Source organism: Tachypleus tridentatus, chromosome 7, assembly GCF_004210375.1.
Source record: "Tachypleus tridentatus isolate NWPU-2018 chromosome 7, ASM421037v1, whole genome shotgun sequence".
NCBI classification, from domain to species: Eukaryota; Metazoa; Arthropoda; class Merostomata; order Xiphosura; family Limulidae; genus Tachypleus; species Tachypleus tridentatus.
In genome coordinates, this window is record NC_134831.1 from 26,444,590 (window position 1) to 26,466,463 (window position 21,874).

General features: G+C 33.9%; 1 long non-coding RNA gene across 1 annotated transcript in view; it reads left to right on the plus strand.

The window, feature by feature from the left end:
* Nucleotides 1-21,395, plus strand: part of LOC143257960 (uncharacterized) — a 42,443-nt gene extending 21,048 nt beyond the window's left edge. The window contains exons 3-4 of the long non-coding RNA XR_013032052.1: nt 17,261-17,373; nt 21,034-21,395. This is a non-coding gene — a long non-coding RNA (uncharacterized LOC143257960). The remainder of the gene's footprint in view (nt 1-17,260; nt 17,374-21,033) is intronic.
* Nucleotides 21,396-21,874: the final 479 nt, after the last annotated feature.

The following is a 21,874-nucleotide window of genomic DNA, read 5'->3' on the forward strand; positions in this document are numbered from 1 at the left end:
TTTTGCTGACTGCTACTTCTGCTAAATTTCTAGGTCTAACCTATGATTCAAAATTAACGTGGTTACCACATATTAAAAATGTACTGATACGAATCTGGAAAAGAGCAAACTATGCAAGAAGTCTTTCAGGTAAAATCCAAGGAACATCACCAGACAACATACTTAAAATTTACAAAACGTACATCAGACCAACAATAGAATATGCATCACCTGCCTGGATTAACATAGCACCCACACATGTACAGAAACTTCAACGTATACAAAATTCAGTTCTAACTTCAGCATATAAAGTACCACGTAGCACCTCAACCACATTCATGCACAAGTATGCAAACATAGACACTATATCTGAAAGACTCTTGCATAATTCTCTAAAATATTTCAATAAGAAATGGCATAAAAATGACATAATGTGTGATGTCGACAGATATCACGTACATGATGTAAATGGTCCTAAATACCTCTCCCCTTTTAACATATATTTAAGAAATGTAACACAACCTGGCCACTATGCACTAGACACTTAGTCCTTGTTCCTTTTTATTATTATAATTATTATTTTCTTTTTTTATTTGTAATCAATTTTTTTTCTCTCTTATTGAATTATCGTTCAATTATTGAATAACAATTATTATAATTACTTTCTTTTTTTGTGTGTGTGTGTTACTACAAGTAGTAGTAGCATTCTCTCTATGAAGAAAAAGGAGAAAAAAAAATATATATATGAAAATACCAAAAAAAAACAAACAACAACTTCTTGTTCGTCCATGCATGGACTGAGCCCTGAAATGGGCCTGAGTATGATGTCATTCTATTACTCTGGCCCAAAGCTTAAAAAATATAAAATAAATAAATAAATAAAATAAAAAAAACCCTAAAGACACACGCTATAATCGTTCGGGAGGGAGGAAGAGGTCAAATGTACCTGACCCTCCTGGGTATTTAACAACATCAATACCCAAATACTGACACAGTGAAACTTGGAAAGGCAGTCAAATCTGTCAGTTGTTATTCTTTATTTTCATACCTACTGCATGTGAAATTGTGTAAAAGAAGAACTGTAGCTAAGCAGCAATAACCAAAACTCAATTGAATACCAGTTTATACAGTACTTCACAAATAATTATTATACAATTCATAGTTGAAAAAGCACTTTCATTTACTTTTGTATCCGTAAGTAACTGTATTACGAATGCTAATTTTAAACAATGGTTTTAGTCTGAAGATTATTTGTAGTTAGCAAAAGGCTCAACAAAGGGCTATCTGTGCTTTGCGCACTACTGGTATTGAAACCCGGTTTCTAGAGTTGTAAATCTGCAGACATATCGATGTGCTACTGGAAGGCTCTGGGACGAAAGTTTTGGCCATATTGGTAGTAAATGAACAGGTCTACTTATCTATTACTGAAGTTTTCTTTACCGAAACAAACATAAATGGGTAATTACATTAGATATACACTTATACATGGAAGCACATTACACTGATATACAGTAAACTGACAAACAATGATTTAGGTATATTATGTTTATAAATTGTTGTTTGTCGATTTACTGTTAGATAAATTCGTTTTCAAAGTAAACCCAGTCTCTGAGTAGGCAGAAAACGGTTTGGTTAACTAGTTATACGTATATATATATATATATACTACACACACACACATATATAAACTCGTAGAAATGGACAACTTGTGTTACATCGTGCACTTTAGAAAGTAATATGGAATTGCTTATTAAGAGAGAAGAAAATTCGCCGTATGAACAGTCAAGAGAATGACAAGTTGCGTTTTCTGTGAATTTTTTTCTGAATTGAAGTTTAAGAATAGGAGCTGTATTACCAGAATGGATGATTTTTAACTTATATATACTAGAAAAACCACGCATAATAATTTAGCCCCATAAAAGCATCAGTAGACCACGATAATGGAAATGAAGTATTAGTTTGTGGAAAATCTTATAAAAATTTCATATCGGCGCTGAAACTAGTCCTAAGGATAATACATACAGCAATCACTGGAATATTCTGTAGTTTAAAAGTAATGGAACCAGATCACGTCGAGCAGCGTTCAGATATGGCTTTAATATTATAGCAATATGAATTTATGCGGAGCGAATAGACACTGTGTAATTGTCTACCTCATAAAATTTAATGTTATCTTATATTTAATCATGAATAGAAGAACAGCGCACTAGATTGGAATATACTAAACTTCTATTAAAAACTTGTATGTTCTTCAAATATTAACAAGCATATTTTACGGATTGAAATGACCATGTATCTAACAATATTTAACAATTTATGCAACACTATAAAGAAAATGGCAATTCCAGAATCTTAAAACATAAATAAACTTGCAGAAGTCGTTGCATTTACTATAATTTCGAGTAGTATTATGCACTTTTCCATACGAAGTAATAATTATACGTCGAAGTTTTAAATGCTAATAGAAAACGAAATTTCAGAATACGTATTACTTGTGTTAGTTTTTCTTTAACTTACTTGATTACTAGAATACGATTCGATATGTATTAATTACGTTAATTTTTTTAACTCACTTCATTAATAGAATAAAATTCAGTGTCTGACGGTGTTACGTAAATTCTTCTAAACCGCTGGTCTCGCTGACTTCCAAGTAACAGCAAATAAATATTCTCGACCCTGAGGTTTGAAAAGGTAAAACTTTACACATAACTCTTTAGAAAAACCTGGTATTTCGGGAAAATATTTTTACTGTGACACCCCGAATGCAGATTCCAGATCGGTCATTGATTTACATTAGAGCAAGTAAATTAGTAGGCCTACTAATTACCGTTTGTTACTTGGTTAAAGAAATTAAATTTACATTATAGCGGCAATGCTCATTAAACTGAAAAAGTGCAGACTTGTAGCTCAGCCATTAAAGTTCCATTATAGCGACCCTGTAAATATGGGCCATAGACCCAGAATTCGCTGGTTATATGTATATGTACTGTGACAGATTCACTAATATATAATTATTTTAATATCGATGTTTGTACTTGTTAAATATGTTTAAAGAAACATGTAACTTATACTGTTAAATCTGTATGCGAAATTCCAGCTTATTCCTTAAATTTGTAGAAGATTCTCGAGTGCAAGAATCAACAGTGTTTTGTGTGTATGTGAGATACTAATGATCGCCAGTATTATTGCCAACGGAAATTTCGAGAACTTTGCCAAAAGTTAGCCATTACAAAAGGTAGCCATCACAACAAGCTGAGAGACAGTATATATTGTTGGTTTGGAACAGTTAGTATACTATAACCCTCGGAAGCTATAACTGTGATGAACGTTTATTAATCGGTAAACTATAAATACTTGACCAGGAACCTTTATAGAGACCAGCGAAGAATAGAAAGCTAGCTAGCTAGCAGTTAAGCGAATTGTACCGATATCAATTATAAATTAATTCGCTCGTCATGAACCGTCGATAACATATTGTTTTAATCTATCTTCATTATTGTTTATAAATTTGTCAAACTGTCATGAATAAATCGTTATTTGTAATAACAATTTCTAGTAAACGTTATTATAAATTGCATGTATATTAGAATATATTTGTGCCAAGAAAGAAAATTGTGTGTAATCAATCTTGTTGGTAAATATCATAAATTTCATACATATCAACATTCAATTAACTTCTAAGCTAAAATTAAAATTTTTGGCTGTTTGAAATTGTAATAAGTAACATAATAAATTGCAATTTCAGCCGGGATAAGTTAGAAGACGTAACAGTACCTAAAGCAAATTACTAAAATACAGTCCTTACCTTTTAGTTCCCCAATCTCAGCCGTGGGGGCGTTATAATGTGACGATCAATCCCACTATTCGTTGGTAAAAGAGTAGCCCAAGAGTTGGCGGTGGGTGGTGATGACTAGCTGCCTTTCCTCTAGTCTTACACTGCTACATTAGGGACGGCTAGCACAGACAGTCCTAGAGTAGCTTTGTGCGAAATTCAAAAACAAACAAACAAAGAAACAAACAATAGTTCCCCAAAAAACACATTTTTCTCTTTGGCATCGTGAGTGCAGTACAATCACATCTTAATATTAGGTTAGATGATAACATCCAAGAGTCTTCATTAGGTTCTGATGCCTTTTTTAGTCAAGTTAAATTATAGACCGCTATACATAAACTTTTCTTCTCTAACTATTAGTCAGAATTCTGAAACAATCAAACAATCTCCATATGTTCAATAGTGCTTTTTATAGTTTTTTTGTGGATAAGGTTCACCTTGAATAGAAGGTGTTATATTAACCTGCCCTGATTATCTAATTGGTAAATATGAAGGGTGGCACCGGGTTTCAATACTCGTGATGGGCATAGCACAATGAACCCGTTGTGTAGATTTGTGTGTAAATTTGCGCAAGATTGAAAAACAAGCAATCAAAGAAACAATTGGTTTGAATTTCGCGCAAAGCTACACGAGACCTATCTGCGCTAGTCGTCCCTAATTTAGCAGTGTAAGACTAGAGAGAAGACAGCTAGTCATCACCACCCACCGCCAACTCTTGGGCTACTCTTTTACCAAAGAATAATGGGATTGACTGTCACATTATAACGCTCTCACTGCTGAAAGGACGAGCATGTTTGGTGTGACGGGGATTCGAACTCGCGAACCTCATATTACGAGTCGAGTGCTTTTACCACCTGGCCATGCCGGACCCAAATAACCAAGCGTAAGTAAAATATTGTTGCCAACTGAACTTTCAAAACTTCACCTAAAGTTTATATGTCGACGCGCGAAGAGACAGTTTCATTGTATTGTTGGTTTGCTAAAGTTAGTATACTATAAAATCTCGGAAGCTTTGATTGAAGCTTATCAATCGAGAAACTACAGATGTGTGACCAGAAGCGTTTATAGAAGTCGAATATTACAAACTGTTTAACTTCATATTTAATGTATTTGCGGTTTTTACTCGAATGCTAAATGTATTTTACAACTAAACCAGCTACTGGCAATATACTTGTTGTGATTGTACTAAACAAATTAAAATCTCTTGAAAATATAATAATAAAACGTGTAAAATACAACAAATATACTAATTACGACTAAGCTTTAAGCAGCTGTTACTTGAAGTTTTGAGGTAAACGTTGAAGTTTCTGTCTTCTCGTTTTCAATTTAATTTTAACATGTCAGTAATTTCCACAACTCCCTGTAAATCATAGATGAATAGAAATTTATCCCAATTAAAGCTGAATGAACAGTTCAGATTCTTATGTCAGGGTATCGTCAAAGTGATAAGTAATTACAAAATGTTCCTCTATTCTCTAAAGTTAATTATTATTTGGAGAGAAATAAGTAGAACAATAGCGTCTGCGTCCCACGCAGGTGCAATTCCGGTTACTCCATTGTTCAAGACATAATCTACGAGAATTTTGCTTACATTTTTGGTTTCAATTCGGCATGCTATTTATTTCACTGTAAAGATTTAAGGTAAAGAGATCATTATCTTTCAAATATCAAATATTACGTATTACAATACAAGAAAAAAAATCTTCGTAGATAATACGCGATGTCCAGCAAGCAGAAACAAGTGATTTTGTTATAAACGAGTTTTGATATGTTGATATCCTGTGTCACCAACTATAATTAAAATATAATTTTATCTAAATAATATCAAAAATATAGTATCAATCATACGTACAACAAAGTCTTAAACATCTTACTGTATAAAATTAGTTTCATTAGTTTATAAGTCACATTTTAGATTACTATAATCAAAGTGTTTAACACACCGGATCAATATTTCAAATCACGCTATATTAAGCATACACACTTATATTATTTGACAATTTATTAGGTATTGAATAGGTATAAAACTGTTCCTTATTTCAGTAAATACAGATGTAAAAAATACACGAAAACAATCTTCATTTTAAAAGTGATAAAAGGACTTGACACACTTATAATCCGATGTGATAGCAATTGCTAACTTTGACAGGTGTTCTACACTATATACATTCTAATTATTCAGGTAATACTAAATCACATTATTTAAACTAAAGTCATGTTAAATCTACTTATATCAAGGGCTTGTCTATTTTATGAATTTAAAACGAATTAATATAATTAATGCAGAAGAAATTACAAACGTTTGAGTACATTATATTAAAATATCTTTAAATATGCAAATCACAATGCAACATGACAACAACAGGCGATGTAAAACCAAGGACAAGGTGTAAAAATGTAGCAGGAATGCACTTTGACATTGTTTGGAGTTTTGCTAGGTAGTGAAATGGCATCAAAATCTGAATACATTTTACAAAGGGAATGTAACAGCCCTTACCGACGCAAAATCTTCATATACCGAAATCATAAAAAGGCTGAAAAGGCGAGCATGTTTGGCGCGACTAGGATGCGAACCCGCTACCCTCAGCTTACGAGTCGCACGCCTTAACACGCTTGGCCATGCCGGGCCACGATACCAATTACAATTAATAACACAGTATTAATTATGAGCAACAGTCAAACCACAAAAAGATGTTATGGTCACTCTATTTTAGGTCATTAGTCAGGTATTCTCATTGCTAGAGTCGTATTTGCAAATTAACCCAAAAGTACCGAACGAGGCTGGCACAGCAATGTTGTCAAGCAACAAAGTAGGACTGCCACATGCAAATACTTGTGATTTATGCCTACTAAAGACGTATTTGCATCGAAACGAACAAAGCATTGCCATATTAAGCTATCTGCGGTGTCCATCCTAATAATTCAAATCCCGGATTTTACCGTTTTAAGTATGTGTAATTAAAATTAACACTATCTAATTAGGGAAGAATAAGTTGAGAAAAATAAGAAACGTAGCAGGAAAGTTCTTTTGAAAGACATTACATTTTCTTTCATCTCTATTAGTTAGTCCAAATAGATTGTTTGTTTGTTTAGAATTTTGCAAAAAGCTACTCGAGGGCTATCTGTGCTAGCTGTCCCTAATTTAGCAGTGTAAGACTAGAGGAAAGGTAGCTAGTCATCACCAATCTTGGGCTACTTTTTTACTGAGGAATAGTGGGTCTGACCGTCACATTATAATACCCCCACGGCTGAAATGGCTAGCATGTTTGGCGCGATGGGGATGCGAACCCGCGACCCTCAAATTATAAGTCGCACGCCTTAACACGCTTGGCCATGCCGGGCCCGCCAAATAGATAAATACTTACAAGTTTGATTATACAGTTTTCTCTTTCTCCTAGTTCATCTTTGTTAAGTAGTGGGTTTCATTTAATATATTTTATTGTTCAATCATTTTAAGTAACATCTATGACTACACTCAAATTCGAGTGCCGTGGCTACTATACTTTTCCTTGCAACTGTAATGACCTCGGAAAAAGAGAGGAAAATGGATTAACTTGGAGTACCAATATCACCCAAAAAGAGATTTGCAACGAGTCGTTTTCCAACTGCGGCAAGTGAAATACGGTAGGCTCGGCATGGCCAGTTGGTTAAAGCACTCGACTCGTAATCCGAGGGTCGAGGACTCGAATCCCTATCACACCAAACATGCTAGTCCTTTCAGCTATATGGGCTTTATAATGTGACGGTAATTCCCACTATTCGTTGGTAAAAGAGTATGCCCAAAAGTTGGCGGTGGGTGGTGATGATTAGTTGCCTTCTCTCTAGCCTTACACTATAAATTAGGGACGACTTGCACAGATAGCTTTTGTGTAGCTTTGCGAAAATTTCAAAACAAACCAAACCAAACCAAAATACGGTATCTAGTAAAAAGTGAGAATTAATAACACAATTATCAGAGGCAAAAAAACAGCCCACTTCACCTAGACAAGTATTTTGCGTTATAATCATCCTTGGCTGTAAGAGCGGCACAAGTCACGTGTATATGAATTACTTCTATGAAATTTCCACTTAGATCGTCGCATTCCTTTAGCAACTGGGGAATGAAATGAGTAGTATTCATGCTTTTCATTATGAATAACCAGCAACCAACTTGTTGGATGTTGTGTCTGCGGATTTCAAAGCAATCAGACTGCTAAATTTGGTGCTGCAAAACCGTCATTTTTTTATGGTAAATGATTTGTATGAAATTCATCGGGACAAGTGATATGCTTTGAACATGGCAGCCAATGATAAAGCCTTTTGCAATGGAAATTACGCAGCAGAACTTTTCCTAAGAAGCACTGCCATCAGATAGCACATGACTGAACGTAGGGAAGTATCGATGTAATAATGCTCTAAAAACAAGAGATTTTAATATAATTTTTCCACGTTTCTATTTATCATAAAATATTTTGTGTTTTAGCCTATTATTAAGTGTTAAAATAGCATGTGTAAAATTGGTGCTGACCAACGTTTATTGGATTAATCTTTGCCATTGAGATAGAGTTCAAAGTTTAATTTTTTTTTGTCACGAAGTCGATGGCCGCAAGAAACTATTCTATAGAAATTTAATTGCAATATTTAACAGGTTAACGAATGAAATGAAAAAAGAATGAGTTGTAAAGTGTCTGTAGTTCAAAAAATGTAATGAAAAAATTAAAAAGTTATATCTCCGTTTTAACATACATATAATAGGAACGCCACATCAAATCACTTTTCAGTTAATAAGTACAGCCAGAAAACTAATATTGAGAGACTGAATTTCTCAGAAAGAATGTGTCAGAACACTTCATTGTATTGCATTCTGAACAATTTGGTAATGGATCTAAGCTTTTCATATCGTTTTATTTTATCCAACAATTAATTCAGTCCACAAAGTTCCTCGTTCACAGAAGACAGAAATGAATATTGTAGAATGCTGGACGTCGCAGATGGCGGAACTGATGTTTGTTTTGTAGTAGTTTATTTATTTTTTACCTAAAAAACAACAATAATCTAGTTTACTTATAATTTTTAAAATTATATTCATATGTTTCCTCTAGTGAAGTGCATTTGAAAAAGTGAAAGAAACTTTAGTTTTGAGTATTGTCAACAATCAGTTGAATGATAAAAAATTTATTATTTCAAACTTTGGTATTAATTACCTAATAACGATTTCTCTTGCATTATTTCATTGTATTCAATAGCGTATTTTGCTATATGAAAGTCATGTTATGTGTTTGGTCGCTCAAGCACCATACAATCTTATCTCAGAACGGCTGGTATGGGTATTAACACTTTTATTTAGATCATCTTCAAGTTAAGAAAGAGAAGAGTTTGAAAGTGACCTAGGAAGGTTGAAACGTTGCTCTCTCCTTATCAGTAAAAGTGTTAATACTCATACCAGCCGTTCTGAGATACACTTTTATTTTAGTGGGTTTCTCGTCATCAAGAACCATAGACGATTCTTGCAGTTTATATTAAAATATTTTAGAATAATTTTTAACACGTCATACATAAAGATAAGCATTAAAAATAAGTTCATGTGTAACTAAACAAGAGTGAATTGTGACAGAAATGAATTATCGTGCACATAAATTTTTCATAGACAATTTCCTGTTGCGGACTTTTGGCACAAAGGAATATAGAACATTATTTTATATATAAACAGAAGAGTGTGAGCTGATTTAGACTTAGATACTGCATTATTAGTAAATATATTAGATATACGTAAGGTGTGTGTAAAATCCATAAATTACGTCTCTTTCTTTCAGATGGCTATATTCACATCCATTTTTAATCAAAAAAAAATTTTAAAATTTCATGCTTACCAAAGAAGAAAGGTTTACGGTCTTCTATTGCATATGAAATGTAAAATACGATGTACTTAATGAACTTCCGTGAAAACAATAACAAAAACGTTAGTTTCCATATATGATCATAGTCGAACCAATAGAGTTTCAAACATTTTATACTTGCTAAAAGAATATTTTAATACGAATAACCATTTATTTAAAAAAATGATCTTTGCCTTTTGGTAGCTTTTCCCACCCACCTATTTTTTCTTATTTAACTATAACTAAGAAACTTGGTCTTAACTTAAATCAAAATTAAATCTGTTTTCATACTTTACATAATAAATAGATTGATCTTGTCAAAATAAATGGAAAGTGATCAGTTTTGGTACTTTTTTAAGGTTGTTACCTTGTTGTACACTGATGACTGATGAGGAAAACAAAATCATAATTTTTAAGAAACTGATAAAGAGTTTGTAAGTGGAAAAATGATCAAATGATCCAGTAATATAAAAATAGGTTTCTCTCTCTCTTTCTACAATATGAGGCCTGGCATGACCTAGCGCGTAAGGCGTGCGACTCGTAATCCGAGGGTCGCGGGTTCGCGCCCGCGTCGCGCCAAACATGCTCGCCCTCCCAGCCGTGGGGAGTTATAATGTGACGGTCCGTGGGGGAGTTATAATGTGACGGTCAATCCCACTATTCGTTGGTAAAAGAGTAGCCCAAGAGTTGGCGGTGGGTGGTGATAACTAGCTGCCTTCCCTCTAGTCTTACACTGCAAAATTAGGGACGGCTAGCACAGATAGCCCTCGAGTAGCTTTGTGCGAAATTCCAAAACAAACAAACAAAATCTACAATATGTGTATTATATTTTCAACGTTCCCTGCTGGCATGGCGGTAAGTCTTCGGATTTACAACACTAAAATCAGCGGTTCGATCCCCTCGTTGGACTCAGCAAATACTACCATTTGGCTTTACTATAATAAAACATATATATATATATTTTCAAAGCGCTCCTTTTGTTTTACAAGTATGAAAAATAGACATTTCTCTCTGTTTTATGAAATATGTTTTAAAATACATTTAAATTTAATCTTTACTTGCGACTGGTACCGTGTTTAATTAGTATTATACCTCATAATGACAGATTAACTTAAGTTATAAAGTCTCGATAAAACAGTAGGGACTTTTGTTAATAAAAGTGATTGTGTATAACTGCCGTTTTTGTTTCTGATTACGGACTATTGACCATTCCTAAGAGCATATTCAGAACGTTAACAAACCTTAAAGTATAAAATATGTAGAAAAAAACCTATGGATCGGAAAAAGTGAATACAAGAGATTTAATTCCTGTTTTAATATTTCAAAATTTGCAGAATAAATAACAACTAAATAAACCCATACAAGGAATAGAAAACTTCTCAAATTCTTGAAGAAGAGCAACCAACTTGAAATAAAAATACATCTCCGAACGGTTGGTATGGGTATTAACACTTTTCTTGATAAGGAAAGAACAACGTTTTGACCTTATCTATAAAAGTGTCAACACCAGCGATACAAAACTCTTATAACCTCATGACCCTTTGTGTAAAGAAAACGCAAATAGTAGTATCACATACCTAAGTATTTTAATATTTAAACATATAAGTTGGTTGTTATTGAAGAATGCAAATAAGTTTGTCTATTTTAACATTTAACTTTTATTATTATATTTTATTATAAAAGCAAGTCAATTTTCAGTTGTTTTTAACTTTATTATTATATTTAAAAATTGCATAATTGTCTACTAATTAACTGCATTTAAGCTTCTTTAGGTACAGCTTCTTAACTAATGATTGATTCCAATATTCAAAAGGTAGGGCCAGCATGGTCAGGTGGTTAAGGCATTCGACTCGTAATCTGAGGGTCGTGGTATCAAATCCCCGTCACACCAAACATGCTCGTCTTTCAGCCGTTGAGGCGTTATAATAACGGTCAATCCCACTAATCGTTGGTAAAAGAGTATGCCCAAGAGTTGGCAGTGGGTGGTGATGACTAGCTACCTTCCCTCTAGTCTTACACTGCTAAATTAGGGACGGCTAGCGTAGATAGCCCTCGAGTAACTTTGTGCGAAATTCAAATCAAACCAATATTCAAAATAATAATTTTAAACTTAAAATGATTTCTTTTTCGTTCGCAGGGGGATTATTCTACTTTATTATTTGTAGCATGCAATTGAAATGAATATTGTGTTAAAAGAAGTTGAATTTTGAATCTGCTTGCTTATAATAGTATAAATATGTGCGAACAACAATTAGATGAAAAAAATGGAATTATTAACTGAGTTACTAAAATAGTCAAACTGTTCATTATCATATGCATTTAAATTAACACAATTTAAATGGCGAGGCTTTAAATGCCAAACTTCATACCAGTCATCTTTTAAAGTATAATTCTTGTATAATGTTATTGTCATGAAAAACAAATATCGATTGAAGTTAACAATATGTAATCAGACAACTAGTAATTATACGTTAGTAAAATATTGATCATAGAGCTAATTTTGTCAAGTTGTGACCTTAGTCTATTGGCCACGAGTATCCTTTTTTATGCGCAAAGATTTTTCATCATTATCCTTTGAAAGAATTTTAAATACTATCCATTGTATCACCCTGCCACATTCACGATCTCTTTCATTAGATTAACTTTTAGCCACCAGGCGTGTATGGCTCATTCATGCATGTTTTAAGCCATATGATGGTAGTTTGTTTGTTTGTTTTTTGAATTTCGCGCAAAGCTACTCGAGGGCTACCTGCGTTAGCCGTCCCTAATTTAGCAGTATAAGACTAGGGAGAAGGAAGCTAGTTATCACCACCTACCGCCAAATCTTGGGCTACTTTTTAAACAACGAATAGTGAGATTGACCGTCACATTATAACGTTCCCATGGCTGAAAGAGCGAGCATGTTTGGTGCGACGGGGATGCAAACCTGCGACCCTCAGATTACGAGTCACACGCCTTAGCCCACCTAGCCATGCCGGGCATGATGGTAAATTTAATATACGTATAATGCTGGGTGACAATAAATCGTCAAACCAGGACAATGTAGCCCTTGTCCATTACTTCAAAATGGCGATTACAAATTCGGAATAAATTAACTTTTATTTGATTTCCTTTAAATTTAATATACCGTTCGATACCACTTCCAAAGGTATTAATTTTTTTTTTCTGAGTCACGTTTAAATACGTTTTTGGTGATAAACATGCATTCAACCGTTTACTGTAAGTCTACTACAGTACTATGTGTTTTGTTATAGCAAAGCTGCCTTGGGTTATCTGGTGAGTCCACTGAGGAGAATCGAACCTCTGATTTTAGCGTTGTAAATCAGTAAACGTACCACTGTAACATCGGGGGACTACTACAGTACTCCTAACTAAAAAACATGCGTAAATATGGGTTTCTTATGTGTACAGATGAAACTATCGAAAGAATTTTGCGGCTGGAAAGCATGTATTACGACAATGAGCAAGTCAAGTAGGCCTATTAAATTCCTGTTTTACTCTATTTCTTATAAAACCGGGACGTTTCAAATACTACGACAACCTACCGAAAAACGACAATGTCCATGCAAAACCAAGGTGCCTGGTCACTCTAATATCCGGGCATGGCCAGGTGGTTACAGCACTCAAATCACAATCTGAAGGTCGTGGGTTCGAATCCCCGTCGCACCAAACATGCTTGCCCCCCTCAGCCGTGGGAGTGTTATAATGGTTAATCCTATTATTCGTTGGTAAAAGAGTAGTCCAAGAGTTGGCGGTGGGTGGTGATGGCTAGCTGCCTTCCTTCTTGTCTTACACTGCTAAATTAGGAAAGGCTAGCGCAGATAACCCAAGTGTAGCTTTGTGCGAATTTCATAAACAAACAATCACCCTAAAATAATGTTCTTTATGAATTTAATGACCTAGATACAGTTCTTGTTTCGCTAGGTTATTCAACTTTGCAGAATTCAACTAAATATTATTTACAGGTTCATCGTTTGTTATAAATTGGGTTTTTCTAAATGGAAGCATAAATAGTCAAATCAATTATAAGGTTGTCAGATTTACAAGAAAAACTCTGCACAACAAAGGTTTTGCTTCTTGAACACTGTTGGGTATTCCTTATAAATCACATTCAAATTTGCACAATTTGCACATCACGTACCGTTTCATCGAAATCTTCAGTTTTGTCATGTTTTTTTCTTATATTTGTGGCCAAAAATTTTCATTTCTGTAAGAGACCTATGAACAATGTTTTTTTGCAATCTGAGCATGTTTAGGCATGAAATCAGGCCAGGTTGGAAGCTGTTCTGTGGAAGTATGCAGCCCAGGCATGCCTGGGCAGGCCGGAGCTAGCTTGACACTGTCTCAGCAGCTATAAAAGTGGCTTGCATACACAGATGCTGCTCATTGGATTAATATATACCTTAAAGTGTGTACGTATTGTTTCAGAATATAGCATTGTCTCAGTAGCACTGTAACAAGTTAGATGTTATAGACGTTTTACAGGACAATTGGTATCGGTCAATATGTCTCGTCAATGTCGTAACACCCGCGATACATTCTGTTATATTTGTGGCGAGTATACGCTTGTTCATCAGAGACGCTCAATGACTGCTCTTGTGAAGAAAGCACATAATCTGTACTTTGGCTGTAGAATTAGTGATCTAGACCAGGAATGAGCGCCTCACATTTGTTGTGCGACATGTGCTATCTGTTTGAGAGCTTGGTTCAGAGGCACTCGAAAGATAATGCCGTTTGCTGTCCTGATGATATGGCGAGAACAGAAAGACCATGTGACGGACTGTTACTTCTGTTTGACTAATGTGTCTGATTTTTCTGCCCAAAACAAGAAGTCAGTTGAATACCCTAATCTGCCTTCAGCAATGAGGCCCTTGCCACATGACGAAAGTCTTCCAATTCCGAAAACACCAGAGAAATGGACCTTAGACGAACCAGATGAAAAAACTGCAATGCAGGGAACTAGCACTAACATTGATCTGAATTTTAAACCGTGCTTCTCAGGCGATCTACATCTCATTAAACGATCTGGTCTGAGATTTGGGTCTGTCAAAAGCAAAAGCTGAATTGCTGGGTTCGAGACTGCAGAAATGGTGTTTGCTGTCACCAGGTACGAAAATTTTTGTTTTTTGAAGCCGTCAAGATGATATAACCAAATTCTTTGTACAAGTTGACAGTCTCTGTTTCTGTGTTGACATCAAAAGATTGTTCTCTGCTTTGAGTTGTGACCATGACCCGCAACAGTCGGGTCTCTTTATTGATTCATCAATGCTGGACCTCAAAGCTGTTCTGTTACACAATGACAATGTTCACCCTTCAATACCTATTGGCTATGCAGCACACATGAAAGAAACCTACGAGAACATGGAAATGTTGTTGAACCACATCTAGTACAGCAAATACAACTGGAATATCTGTGGAGATCTGAAAGTCGTTGCTCTGTTACTGGGACTGCAGCTCGGCTATACAAAGTACTGTTGCTTTATCTGTGAATGGGACAGTTGTGCCAAAGAGTCACATTATTCTATACAGAGCTGGCCACTCCGTAAAAAATTAGTTCCAGAACAGGAAAATGTGACGCATGAACAGCTTGTCAACCCGGCAAAGATTTTTTTGCTTTCTCTTCACATAAAATTGGGACTTATGAAAAATTTCGTGAAAGCAATGAACAAAGAAGGCGAAAGTTTTCATTATTTAAGACAGATGTTCCCAAGAATAACTGAGACCAAGATCAAAGAGGGCATTTTTGTTGGCCCTCAGATCAAACATGTTATGAGTGACAAGCGGTTCGAAGATCTGTTAGTTGGACCGGAAAATATTACCTGGAAAGCCTTCAAAGACGTTGTTAACAATTTTCTTGGTAATTACAGAGCCCCACATTACATTCAGATGGTAGACAAACTTCTCAAAGCATACAAAACAATGAAGTGCAACATGCCACTCAAGATTCATTTCCTTCACTTACTCTTGGACTTCTTTCCCGCAAATCTCGGTAAAGTGAGTGACAAACACGGTAAAAGGTTTCATCAGGACATGGAAAAATGGAAAAACGACATCAGGGCAACTGGAATCCGTCAATGCTTGTTGACTACTGTTGGACACTGCAACGTGATGCACCGGACATTGAATACAAACGAAAATCAAGAGCAAAACACTTTTAATTATGTTGAACTTAATAGCATATTAGAAACATAAACGCAATTAAATACATTATTGCCGGTAAACAGTTAACTGTCTATTAGTCAGAGTTCCTACGGATGAAGCAAAACCAAAACTATATTTGTGCATACCCACCAGGTACCTGTTACAATCAGCAACAACTTTTCAAAAAAATTGTTGTGCAGTGATATTGATATTTTAATAACTTTTGCATAGGAAAGCTAAATTTGACTGCAGTTTAAATGCTTTTTATTGGGACCTCTTACTAAGTTTATACTAAAATGACAAAATAGTTCAATTACATGTTTACGTTAATAATTACATAACTATCAAAACTTAAGCTGATGACCATGTGTTTTGTATGCATATACTGTTTATATTGAAAGGTTTATTTCGTAGGAGGAATAAAAAATATTTTTTCCATGTGATCTAAGCATCTCGAAACAAAGGGAAAAAAACAAACATCTGAGTTAGAGATAAAATGTTTAAGAAGAAAAACGTTAAGCTAATTTTATTTATTCTAACTGTATTTGAATAATATGAAAGCATATTTGGAATGCTATATTCATTAAATAAATAAATATATGTATGGATTTTTAACACCTTAAACTATAAACTCTCAAGCAAACCAGCTTATAACTGTTTTAAACACCATTCAACTCGTATTTCTCTTGTATCACATGTTTAGTTTGTATCGTTTATAACCAGGTACAAGAGAACATGTGAATGTTGATCAACATCAACAAGGTAGTTTCGTCATTTCCTATTTATTTTTACATGCCCTTATCTTCTGAAGTATTAAAACAAAACATATTATTAATGAATATGATAATATGAAGGTTAAAAGAATTCTGCTAAAAATGTTTCAGACTTTTGGGCTTCAGTGGAACGACCTTAGTAACAATTAGAAGAAGCGCAATGAATGATATTAAATGTAAAACAATATAATTTTGTTCATAAAAAGAGAACATCATGATACGAGATTGTGTATCATATGTTTGTACTTTGAGGTATTGCTATGAAATTGACTTAACAAGAGTTGATAAAATGCTTATATTTGTTAATTAAAAACAAAATACTTAAAGTATATAAATATATAAAGAAGCAAATATTTATGTTAATAAGTACATTATTCAGCTTCAGGATGTATAATAATTGAGTAGATTAACAGTATAAACTCACATTACATAAACATATATATGTATGAATAATATACTCATATTTCAATATATCAGTTGTTGGTGTTTGAAAACGATAATAGTAATAGATGGATAGAAGTTATATCTCTCGTGATGCATGTGATGGAATTATTACTTGCAATAATAACCTAACAAATACTGTAGGTTAGAGTATCTTATGGTCATACAAATGCATTATATATTTCAGAGCTATTTATACACAGCATAATCACAGAATCTAAGATGTTTCACTTGTCTAGATAATTTCGTTGTTACTTCAATCCCACCATTTCGAGAAACCACTTGTAGAACAAGAAATACATCTGTGGGTCGAGATTGAGGATGTTTTCCTTTTTTCAGCATAAGTTTCTTGGTAAGTCATTTGTCTTCAAGATAAAAGCCATCAAAATTTTACGATTGCGTTTCACAAGCTTTGTAAGTTTTCTCTCCTTTTAAGATAATGATTTTTAGCTCATAAGGCTGTAGTCGTCTTGTTCTCAGGGTTTTTTTTATTATTAGCTTTCACTATCCTTTAGTTCTAAAGCACATTTGTCTGTAGCAACTTGATGTTTACAAGAGCCTCACCTGGTTCACTTACTCAACAATAAAAACTCACAAAAGCATTAGTTGCTTCAGTGAACGTGGTTTCCGAAAAACAGCTAACACAAAACTAGGCTGTAAACAAGGAATTATTGCGTGAGAACAATACGTATTGTGATTAATGTGAGAAATGTGTCTCTGGATAAATTAGATAAGTAATATTAACAGGTGCAGATTGTTCCTTGTGTTCAGTATTCTTTATTTCGCAAGTAGTTTCTAAGTTGTTCATTATATATAATTAAAACCTACAACAAACTTTCGTTCATCGAATGGGACCTATGTCCATGCTTTGTTTTTCTTCTTATTCATAGTTTATTTATTGTTAAGCTTGCTTTATAAGGTTCTCGGTTGTCTTAAGTGTTTTCAACAAATTACATCAAAACTCTTACGAATTCAGGTTTTAAGCTATTTTAATTTTAAGTAACTACTTTCTCGAACGCTATTTTAGTATTTATTAAAATTTGAAAAATTCAAATACTTAGCAACTTGTCCGGCATGGCCACGGGGTTAAGGCACTTGACTCGTAATCTGAGGGTCGTGGGTTCGAATCCCCGTCATACCAAACATGTTCGGCCCTTTCAGCCGTGAGGGCGTTGTAATGTGACGGTCAATCCCACAATTCGTTAGTAAAAGAGTAGACCAAGAGTTGGCGGTGGGTGGTGATGACTAGCTGCCTACACTCTAGTCTTACACTGCAAAATTAGGGACGGCTAGCGCAGATAGCCCTCGTGTAGCTTTACGCGAAATTCAAACCAAACTTTAGCAACTGATGCCAAGAACGTTAGCTTTGCCATTGAGAAATATTTTTTAACATTTTGATCAAATGAATGATACACTGTTATGATGATTGGATAGGCGAATTATTTTAGACAGTTAAATATCAAAAATTGTTTCATAAATCAAATTTCAGCACAGAAAATTACACTGTTTTAGTTTGAGACGAAAAACACATACAGTACCGCTATCGTTTTATTGACATTTGTACTAGCGGACACAAACACAACAACGATTTAGTTGTTTTAATAAATATTCGTTATAGAAGAAATTCACTTTTATTTGCTATTTCCAGCTGGGGCCAAGAAACCACAATATAAGATAAAACTCGGTAAATGTTTTGTTTTGTATTTATCAAAAATTTTTTATCTGGAGTTTAATGAAGATTGAAATACACAATGGTCACAAAAGTTAAGAACTGATGATTTCAAGTGTTAAAAGAGTAAAACCATCTGATGTGGCAAATAATAGTAATGGATGCTTACTGTGTATATAAAAATGTTTTTCCTCTGAAACTATTGATCAAATTGATGCTGAATTACAGAGAGAGAGTGTGTAAAGTTATCTTTCTGATTTAAGAAGTAAAGTACACTTACGATCTTCTTTTCCTCTTTGTTCTTCAGATGACGTCGTAAAATAAGTTGATGTAAGAGATTAAGAAAGCTTCGTTTGTGACAGTAGAACAATGATTCCGACATTCAGCACATTGTATCTCAGCAGACTTTACTACAAAGCCTGTAAAATAACAAGAGAAAATGTCACCGTATGATGGATTATCACAAACAGTGATTGCCAAATGGACCTTAGAACATAATCGAAGTACACTCTAAAACATGAATAGGCACTTCCTGTATGTTACTTTGTTTTCTGTGATATTTAGGATAAAAATTGCTCACTTAAGTACACCTCTGTGAATGTACGTGTTGCGGCTTCTGTTTTAAAATATGAAAATATTTGAGTTCAATACATATACATATATATAAAGAATAAAAAAATATAAATATTAATCAGTTTAAATATGCACTGTCTAACGGGAATGATATCCCAGCATCAGAAACTTATAATTAGATAATAATATTTGTACTTTCCCTCTAGCAGATTCTTTGCTTGTTTTTAAATTTCGCGCAAAGCTACTCGAGGGATATCTGCGCTAGCCGTCCCTAATTTAGCAGTGTAAGACTAGAAGAAAGGAAGTTAGTTATCACCACACACTGACAACTCTTTGACCAACGAATAGTGGGATTGACCGTTACAATATAACGCCCCCAAAGCTAAAAGAGCGAGCATGATTGGCGCGACGGTGATGCAAACCCGCGACCCTTGGATTACGAGTCGCACGCCTTAACCCACCTGGCCATGCAGGGCCCCCTCATACGTTTTAATATTTGATCACAGGTTCAATTTTAAGCACAAAATGTTAAATTATAAAACCAAAGAAGTGGACACTTAATCATGTAGATAAATAAACACTTCAACTTTGACATAGAAACAAAGTATTTACCTTCATTGTGTTAACAACACAACAATTCATTCAATGCACAGAAAGGTTACGGATGTAATGTCTGGTTATAGAAAAAAATTATGGTATAAAAAATTCATTATATATAAGGCTAAAAGTTAGATACCGTAGTTAACAAATGTACAGCGTTTATATTGTGATGGTCATTGATGGAACTTCATGACTTATTCAATGATGGATACATGCTGGATCTTCTAAATTAAAAGATGATCCTTTATGTGTGTTTGTGTTAACATGAGTTAACAGACATTAGTTTGATGGTAACTAGAAACAATCCAACAATGTACATGTTTTTTTTTTTCAGAATTTTTGTCGCAAAAGGCGAATAGAAAAAAAACGCATTAAATATGACACATTTCCACTTTGTTGATATATTTTTTACTTTAAATTTAAGAACACAAATACCTAAACGGTGAAAGAGGTCAGTTATTACCTTCTGCAAAGCAAGTTCTGGAATTAGCATCTAATTAAATCATTAAGGATTTAATAATAAAAGAGAGAAATTAACGTTATCTGACATTTTCCTTTATACGGTTCATGTTTCCTTACCGGATACCCTTAGTTAGCTCATATAACAATGAACGTTATCTAATATTCTCCTTTATATATTTTATGTTTCCTTATCTGATATCCCTAGTTAGCTCATATAACAATGAACGTTATCTAATATTGTCCTTTATATATTTTATGTTTTCTTATCTGATATCCCTAGTTAGCTCATATAACAATGAACGTTATCTAATATTGTCCTTTATATATTTTATGTTTCCTTACCTGATACCCCTAGTTAGCTTATACAAAAATGAGTGTTGTAGAACATTTCCTTTAATGCAGTTTTTGTTTCCTAGCCTGGAACCTTTAGTTACGTCATATAAAATAAAGGAACATGAGCTAACATTGCTCTTTATACAGTTTATGTTTTATTACCGGTTACTCTTGATTTGCTCATATAAAAAAGAAACGTCTTCTAACATCGTCCTTTATACATTTTTTATTTCTTTATCAGATATCCTTAATTAGCTCATATAAAAAAATCGAGTTTCAATAACACATTGAAGAACTTTGTAGCAGATATGCAAATAAAGTTCAGTGTTTTTATTGTTGCAGATTTCAAATATTTGTTTATTTTTTTACTTTTAGCCCAAAGCGAAAAATGGGGTACTTGCGTTCCATCCATCGAGGAGAATCAAAACCCGGATTCTGTGCTGTAAATTCGTAGAGTTCACATATCTAAAGCAAATGAAGTTTGATGCACTACAGACACCTTTCTGAGCCTTTAGTGAGATACCAATAATGTAGTTCTACAGGTTCGAATAAAATGCTATCACCTTTAGTGAGATATAAATGTTGTAGTTCTACAAGTTTAAATAAAATGCTATCTATCATTGCACAAACTACTGTTGCCTTGTTATGGCTTAACTGCCTCAATAATTTAAAGTATGTACGTGAATGGTTAGAAATTAATTTGTTAATTTATATAGTCCCTGTTTCTAGCTCTTTTATGTTTTCTAAGTTTGATGTCATTAAATGTTTTAAAAAGTTGTTGTATTACACTCTCGCATGATCCCTATATATATCTTGTTATTAGTTAAATTCAAAATACATCGAAGATAATTTCTAAAAATCATATGAGAAATCTGGTGGGCTTTTTATCTTGTTGTTAATAAAAACAAAATCTATTTTCTGCACCTCCTTAAGACTTTTTTGGGCCCTTGTTTGTACTGATACACACACCTTTGCTTTGGTCTCTCTCTCTCCTACATCGGGCATTTTCAATGAAGACCATTTAAACTAATTTGCATCTTCCTCAACAGCATTCTACGTGGATTTAGGACAGGCAGTATTTTCGCTTTTGCTCAGGCATACATATTAAAACTATTTTAAGATTATATTCTGTGTTTATTCTTAGAATGTAATATGTCTTTAAAGCTTCGGTATTTCTTCTATTTATCCAATAATTTCCTTACCATTTTTTACAAAT